General features: G+C 37.0%; 1 pseudogene; it reads right to left on the bottom strand.

Annotated features, from left to right (window-relative positions):
• Window positions 1-1,357: 1,357 nt before the first annotated feature.
• LOC113621034 (developmental pluripotency-associated protein 4 pseudogene) lies at window positions 1,358-2,248 on the bottom strand (annotated as a pseudogene).
• Window positions 2,249-9,084: the final 6,836 nt, after the last annotated feature.

Below are 9,084 nucleotides of genomic sequence, written 5' to 3'. Positions count from 1 at the left end.
AGGATATTGACTATAGTTCTCTGTGCTATACAGTAGGACCTTGTTTATAGAATGGTCTACATTGTTATCTGCAAAATATATTCTATAAAAAAAGCAAACAACATCAAACGCTACTATAGTAGACTCTACTATAGACATCAAACGCTGCATCTACATCTACTATAGACATCAAACACTGTCTATAGTAGACTCTCATTTATCTAATATTTTATGAATATGCTTGCATGAAATAGATATAGTTGTGTGGTAGACATGACTAGTATTCACTTATATCCAGTTCTCTTTTCCTTCTTGGACATACAGACGATTATACTTCTCAAACTTCTTGCATTTACCTAGAGCCACGAAACTAGTTCTGGCAAATAAAATGTGACTGGGAGTGACTTTTGAGCTGACAAAAATGAAAAGCCCTCTTAAAACTCACCAGTCTCTCCCTCTGTATTCAAGCAAGGGTCTTGTGTTGAAAACGTGAGTCAAAAGATAAAAACAGTTTGGGTGGCTGACACATATAAAATATCTGCCTGAGGGTAACCAGGACTGGCAAGAAGTTTGTAGGAACAAAAAATAAGTGCTTACTGTGTTAAACTATTATGGATTTGGGGTTTTCTTTTTAATTTTAAAATAAAAGCTTTAATTTCAAAATTTTCTAGTTGCCTTTTTACTAGAGGCACTGTAATTCATCATTCAATGTAGGACACTTAAAAAAATTATATGTAATTTACGTATAAGTAAAATACAGACATCTTAAGTGCATAGCTCTGTGAATATTTACATGTGGGTGCATCTAAGTACCTGCCATCCAAAACAAGGTAAGCTCACTTAATTATGTGGAGACAAGAGGCATAATCAGGACTGATTGCCTCCTTGTGAAAAGATTATTTGGGGTAAGAATATTATCAGTGATATATTGTATGACATCAGGAAACCCATTGCTGCTCTTACCATTCCTGGTGATGATAAGGTTGAATGCTTGGTTAAGGGGTACATAACCAAATTTGAACTTTTGCCTATAAGCCCCATCTTGCCCAACGTAGAAATTTACTTGAGGCACTTTCAAGTACATTAATTCCATTCAGCGAATTGGCATTTTTTAAATGTCCCCATCTCCTTTCTCTTCTGCTCCCTTAGGGCTGGGAATCTTTGGAGAGATAGCCACTTCCGCTTTTGTCAGTTCACAGGCTTTTTTCACGCAACCCCGTAAGCAGGCACCCTGTAAGCGGGAATCATGGAGAGTGCGGAGCGGAGTTCAGCTGTCAAATGGCGCCGTGGAGTTGATTTGTAGTCTCTTCTCTACCATTAATTATAATCATAGCTGTACCCTTTTTACTGGTATTGTGATCTCACGGCAGGTTTTTCGTTAATACTTTATTCCTGCGTACACACTCAGGGCACGGCATATTGTCCTCCAGGTGTGGAGGTGTGGAAAATTGCTGGCAGGTAACAAGAAGAGTGCAGACACCCTGCTTCGTTTATCAGGCACCCAAGCCTGTCCAGTATGAAATTGTAAATGAACCCAGCCCTCTGTGTTAGCAGGGAGAACTCTCCTCTGAACCACGCACCACCGGACCCCACAGGTCTCTTGTGATTGCTCCAACTCCATCTTCACGGCCCTGGCTGTAATTCTGCTCCAAGAGGCAAACACAGCTTCCAGGTCAGGGGCAGACGCTGATACAACCCCCTGAAGAGCGGGAGCTCCTTCAAGGGCAGGTGCTCCCTCCTCAGGAGGAACAGCCCCTTCAAAAGACATCTGTTTATCAGAACATTCCAGAGGTAGTTCCCCCTTGTCCAACTTTGATTTTCTTCTCGATGGAGACGATAGGATCCTGGCCTCCTCGGCTGTGGCAGGAATGTTTTTCTGATAAGGGTAGGCATGTTCACAGAGTCCTTTAGATCCGTCTAGTTTCAGGCCTTTGGTGCTTCGTTTTAACTGCTGGCACCAAGCGCACACAACGTCCCTGTGAATCAGGTTGACAGGTGGCAGTATAGAAGGTAAAGGAAGAATCGGCATTGTCTTCTGAGGTTTCACACTGTCACAACATTGTGGCATTTTTCGTGGACAGCAAGTTCTGTTATCTTTTATAGATCTTTTTCTTTTGGTCCCCTTTGCTGAGTTTTCTAGTATATCTGGTTTACTAGAAGCCCCCTGTCCCTCTTCGGCATCTACTGATGTAAGTTGGAATTTGCAACTCATATATTCTTCCTCTGCCTTCTTTGTGGAGTTGCACTCCTGGTTGTCTGCACTCTCCATGCTCAGAAATTTCAAGGTTGATAAAACGGAGACTCTCCTTACTTCTTCATTTCGGGTTCTCTTTATCACAGAAAAAAACGTGGTCTATTCTAATTACCATAAGCAGTTCATTAGGGAAGCCAAATGTATTTCAAATTGGCTTACTGTTGTAACATATAGACTGCAGATTGTATAATGACTCAAATGCAACAGAAGTGAATTTTTTTTTCACTTATCAATTCATGGAGGTTCTGCACTAACTGTAATGATGGAGGTCGCCATCTCTTACTTCATCTAGTCATTCAGGAACTCAAGGTGATCATGTTTGTAGTCTCTTTTCCCTGTGGCTTCCAAAATTTTCTTGGATATTAAAATTCAGCTGAAAGAAGGGCAAAGATCACAGAGAATGGCATGTGGGAGGTTTTTATGGGAAGGCCTGGAGGTGACACAATACACTTTTACTTATCGGCTAGGAACTTATCACAAGGCCATACCTTGTGTATGCCAGTGTAGTGATTTGGCTGTGTGCCCAGGAAAAGAGGAAATTAATTTTGCTGAACACAATTTTTCTGCCAGGGGTGGAGGGACTTACTTTTTATTATATATTCAGTGATTACGCTTTGAACTTAAAACAGTGGGCATATTTTACTTTTGGGTCAAAATAATCACAAAATGACATGAAAAAAATGCTCTTGATATATTTTTTGCTTTAATTTTGTGAGGTTTTTTTTTTGCTATTTTTAAAGTTAAATGCATGCCCTTTATAGAAAATGTAGAAAGTAAGATAAAAATAACTAAGCAGAAGAAGTTATCCAGTAACCACCATGATCCCACCATAATGATCTTATGAGGGTAAATGAAATTATAATCCCTACTTTATAATTGAAGATGGTAACCCCCAGGGACTGTAATAAACTTGTCATATTTAGGAAGTGGTAGAGCTTAGAGGAAAGAAGAGCCAGGGAAGCTTTCACAGAGGAGGATATAAGGAATTTTGCATTTCTAATTACACTGGGAGAAGGAATAAAACTAGAGAAACATGTAAGGCAAGGGAAATAATGCAATCAGTTTTACATATTTTATGTTTGAAGTACAAATTAAATATCTACGTGTAACTGTCCAATAGGCAGTATGAACCTGGGTACTAGAAAGAAGACTGGTCAGGATATCGAGATTTATGTGTCACAATGACAGAGGTTCGAGGCACTAGTATTAAAGGTCATAGATAGAGTTAAGAAGAGGCAGAATCCTGAGCTACAACACAATTTACAAGTTAGATGTTGTTTTTGATTGTTGAAGGCTAGAATTGGTTTTTATTTCTTTTCTTGATGCTTTGGTCTGTTTCCCTGAAGAGCTCCCATTGGAACAGTTAGAGTTGGATGCAGCATGAGACGCTGGCCAAGATTCTAAGTGGTGAAGGTGGCCTGATATTAAAAACATCCAGGTGTTCAGCCCTACTGAGCCCCAAGGTTGTTATTCTTAACTATTGTGAACATCTGTTCCTATAGGTATCAAAAGACAGAGAACTTGGAGAACTTATTTTCCTTCTGGCTCTGTTACTAATTAGCTGTATGAGTTAGGAGAAATTACTTTTCCACCCAGGGTTCTGATTTCCTCATATCAAAAATGAGGAGACTAGGCTAAATAATCTTTAATTACCTTCCAGCTCTACAACCCCAAATCTATGATGAGTCATAATTATTCTAAACTTCCTAAACTTTATACTCTCTTCTGCTTTTATAGAAATTATTACTTTTCATTCTAGATATGTAAATGCAACCTTATGTAGATAAGGTTATCTACATCAATGTCTCATCACTCCTATTAGACCATAACCACCATAGGTTAGAAAAGCAACAATTATCTCTGTGTCTTCCTTGGTATCTAGTACAGAATCTTGCACAGTATAAATTCAAACAAGGAACAAAGACACATTTTTAAACTGAAAACTTGGTGTGGTGTGCAGATTTTTCTGATAATAACGTGCTAAAGTTTGAATCCATGATCCTGAAAAGCATATTCTTGAATCATTGGATTTAAAGCATGACGCTTCCTGGACAATTGTAGAATAAGGTTTGAATAGCCCCACAGTATTTCTCATGCCTACGATACTAATGTATAAAAAATTCTCTGAAAGATATACCTCAAGTAACTTGGAGAATTTTCCCGATTACATGTTGTGCTTAGGGTGGCAATGTTCACTTATATTCACTCCTCAGAACCTTGGCCGTACACTGCTTTGACAGCTTGTCAGCAGTAAATCTAGTCAAGGAGGGTTTTCCCTTTGGAAAACGTCACACAGCTTGTGTCGCTTGTGAGGAAGAAAGGAAAATATAGCAAACTTACTTCATCCAATTAACAAAGACGTGTAGGTTGTCTTGTGCAACTGGGCAAGTGACAATGGAGGAAGTTAATTTTATGGTCTGTGAAAACCTCTCATTTGTGGTGACAAACTCAGGAACTCCAAAGAATACTATAAACTCTCTCCAAACCATTTCCAATTTCTTTGCTTTGATAATTGTAGCAATGAAAAAAAAAAATCTCTTTCCTTGTGTAAGTAGGAATGGTTCAGTATTTGTATCAACACATTAGACATTACTCAATAATTCATAATTTGTCAGCATGGATCTTAATAGAATATTTAGGTTTATATCTTCCTCTTTGGCATTTAGACCTGTTGTATGGTGTTACACAAAAGGTATTAAACCTTTAGTTGTAAAAATGTTGGAATAAGTATAAAATCTAATACTTCTAGGCTGTGAATGCAAGTTAGTTCACTGTATAGTGGCTCAGTTTTCTCATACATAAATGATTTTAATAGCCTAATATTTTTATTGTCATAAGATCATTTTGAGGATCTCCGTATAACCATTTGTGAAGTTGTAAAATCCAAAGTGTCATATCAATATAGGTGTATGTATGGTTTTGCCACATTACTGTTGTCAGTGAAATATTGCTTCCAATTAGTTGCAATCACTTATGAAATAGAATCTTACATCTTTACTGTGGTTAATGAGCCATTTTCACGCAGATGTGTACTTAGAATTTTGCCATACTTTATGATCAGGCATTATTTTTACCCATTTTACTGATAAGAAAAGTGAGATGCAAAAGTCTTCAGAGACTTTTCTCAATAATACTAATCAAGTCTCAAGACTCTGTGGTACTTTAATCCAAATCTACTATTTTCTGCTTCTACCACGCTATTTTAAATAGGGTCATTGAGGGACACCATCTGTTCAGATGATATTTGGGCAAATCCCTGAACGAAGGGAGGCAGTAAGCCATACCAAGGTGTGGGCAAAGGGCACTCCAGGGTGAAGAAACAGCAAATGGAAAGTTCCTGAGTCAGGGAAGAATTGTTGTCCTTAAGGAATACCAATAAGTCTAGTCTAGTGTTACTGAAGTCAAATGAATGAAAAAATAGAAAGAGAGAAAGTCAAAGAAGTTGTCTATGAAATCCACAGACCAAGTAAATGTTTGAATTATATTCTAAGAGTGGTGAAATGCCATTGATGTCTAAATAGGGAAGCAACATGATCTATCTTATATTTGAAGTAGATCATTCTAGCTCTTGTGTGGAGCATGCCGCCTAAAAGTGAAAGCAGGAACAATACTGGCAGGATAAGGGTAGACTAGAGCTTGGACTAGGATGACAGAAGTTGGGATAATAAAGAATAATCAGATTTGGATGATATTTTTGAGTAATGCCAACAATTATATTATTTTCTGAAAGTAAGGATTGAGAGAAAGTGTAATAAAAAATGTCTCAGGTTTTTGGCCTGAGCAACAGTGCTAATGGTGGGGGAGACTTAGGAAGAAGTGAGTTTGGAGGTAGAAAATCTTTGGGCTTTCATATATTAAGTTTGAAGTGCTTAGACAGCCAAGTGAGGAGGTTGAATAGTCATACAGATGTAAGTGTTCTGAGCTCAGATAATAAAAACAACAACAAAGAAAAACTCATATAACCCTTGCTACATGCCATTAGCTCATGTAATGGTTGATACTGCTTTGTATAAGAGGTCTGGCTTCAGGGTGTCAGAATACCTGAGAAATCATAGCTTAAGCAAAGAAGCTATCTAATAACCCCATGTAACAATATATTTTCAACGACTTGGTTCCAAGTTGGATTGTTTTTGATGACATCGAGTATCTAGACTTCTACTGATTTCTGTTCTGCCATGCTGAACATGTTGATTTTTTTCTTTAAGCTTATTGTCTGATGGCCACATCAGCTTCAAGAAGTAAGCTTTCACATTTGCATTCAAGGCAGGATGAATGGGCCAAGCCAATCAAGCAGGGGCTTTTCTTTATCAGAGAGGAAATTCATCCCTAAGGGGGCTCTGATCAGACTGATGTATCCTTATTTTTGATTGGACTAATTTTTTATCTTTCCAAAGAATTAATGGAAGAAATTACCTCTTTTCACTTTCCTTTCACTGCTTTTAATCAGGGATTTACAGTTGATATCTTATGGGAGGCAACTAAGAGGGAAATTATGTATTGGGTTAAAACATAGAGTTGAAAACACTAAGTCAAAAATGACAGTCACAATCTCTTACCATACCCTACGGAGTGTATTTGTGGTTAGTGGATACGTGTGTACGGATATGTGATTACATGTGTTTGTGAGTATCACTTAGAAATTACTTTTAATGAAATGCCTCAAAACTCTGGAAACAAAATTAGAATAAACCGTACCTTTATCTCAAGATTCATATCACACAACTGATCTTTGCCAACTTCCCTGTTACAGGAGAATATTAACAGCAGAAAAATCTATAGATAACAATTAAATATGAAGGTACCTGCAATTTGTTTTGTAAGAGATGTAAGACACTGGAGATACCAAGATAATTTTTTTCCTCGATATAATCACTATTAGTTGTAATTTGTTTTAACTGTATACTTCTCTTGCTTTCCAAATTAGGCATTTTAAAATTAAAAATTGATTCTGTAAAACTCATCACCATACGGTAAATGTGGCTCTTTTGCCTCAGCTGCTTTTATAACCAGGGAAGCAAATAGCTAAGTTAATGAGGAAGTTTAAGGAGGAGGGAAATTTTCAAAGAAAAGTAATTAGAAGCAGTTCCCTTTGGACGTGTTCCTAATATTTAATACAGGAAACCTTCAGTGATGTTTTAAGATTCACGGAAATTATCATGATATAGGGTAGCTCGATATCAGACTTAGCATGGAACTTTTCACATAGTAGACAGAATGTATGTTACTGATTTTGATTACAGTCAGCATGATATATAGCAAATGGATTGATTGGCATTTTAATATTTCTTCTGCTGTTTTTGGCGTGCTACTCATGGCATGATATTCTTGTCTGATGGCCTTGTCACATTCTGAAGTTCAGAGAGGTGAATTAATTGGTTGAGGTCACTCATTAGGAGAACAAGAAAAAAACTTCATTTTCTGACCCTGAGGTCAGCATTGAGGTTGGTAAAAGCCAGCTAGTGATGTTTTTCCTGCTCAAGATTTACCTGAATATTAGGTCATTTTGAAGAATGATTTTGAGGATAAAGAGGCTCCAAAAGAGGGTTGCTCGTTCTCTTAGCTTGGCATCTTTTTTGAAAATCAACACAGCTGCATGTTTGGGTCTATTTCTGGATACTCTAGTTTGTTCCATTGATCCATATCTCTGTCCTTAGGCCAATACTCCATTGTTTTGATTATTATAGTATTATTGTAAGTTTCAAAGTCTAGTAGCGTAGGTCATACAAGTTTGCTTTACTTTCACATTGCTTTCACTATTCTAGGTCATTTGCATTTCTGTTTTCAAAATCAACTTTTCAATTTCTATAAACAAGTTTTCTAGACTTTATATTGAAATTTCATTGACTTTATAGATCACTTTGAAGAGATTTTACATTTTATTAATATTGATGCTTCCAATCCATGAATGTGTAATATTTCTCTATTTATTTAGGTTTCTGTTGATTTCTCTAATTCTCTGTAGCTGAAGAACACTGTCTACCAAAAAAAAAAAAAAAATCAGGCACTCTAACCTATATATTAAGACACTAACTTCTGCTTAAATATTCTGTGGTACCTCTCACTCTTTTTCTCTGCTATAAGCAGGGGTATATTGCAACTATTTGTGATTTGAAACAATCACTGGTTTTCAAGATATCTGCACACATAAAGTGGCTGAGAAAACTGCTCAAATCTCAGGAAGGTGATGTTCTTCTAGACAAAGGCTGCTCCCACAGCCTGTTTCCTGGAATGAAAACTCATATGGAGCAGAGACAAAAAAAAAGCCACAGCAGCCAGAGTCTGTGAATAAGAAAGTTTATTATTGTAAATCACTGAAGTTTTGGTACTGTTTGTTACATAGCAAAGCTGACTGTTATGCAAAAAGTGGTACCAGAAATAAATGCTGCCCTAACAAAATACCACAAACTATATCATTAGAAATGTGTAGCAGGTCAGTGATGGAAAGTTTTTGGAGTGTGGAAAAAATGTCAAATATCGGTGGAGGTAAAGATTTGGTACACTTAAGGTATAGAGAACTTAGGCAAACAATGTACTGAATAAATTTGTGGATTTAGGGGAATGGGTTTTGTGATACATAATTTTACTATGGTTTTTGTTTACTAGCTGTGTTAGGCAAGTACTACAAGACAAGCACTACTACATGTGCTTAGAAAAGAATTGGTCCATTTGTAGGCAGGGATGTAAGGGAAAAAAGAACCCAGAAATTCTCAATCTTGTAAAGCTAAGATTTGCAACTCCTACTCATGTCCAGTAGGTTAAAGAACAAACAGAGAAATTATTCAAAGAATCAGACTCAGTCTCAAGGCATAAACCAAATCGATGTTATAGCCACGATTCCCTTTGTTAAGATA

The sequence above is a fragment of the Aethalodelphis obliquidens genome, unplaced genomic scaffold (assembly GCF_003676395.1).
Source record: "Aethalodelphis obliquidens isolate GAN/ISIS:26980383/991018 unplaced genomic scaffold, ASM367639v1 scaffold1, whole genome shotgun sequence".
NCBI lineage: Eukaryota > Metazoa > Chordata > Mammalia > Artiodactyla > Delphinidae > Aethalodelphis > Aethalodelphis obliquidens.
This window is presented reverse-complemented; position numbering and strand designations above follow the sequence as displayed.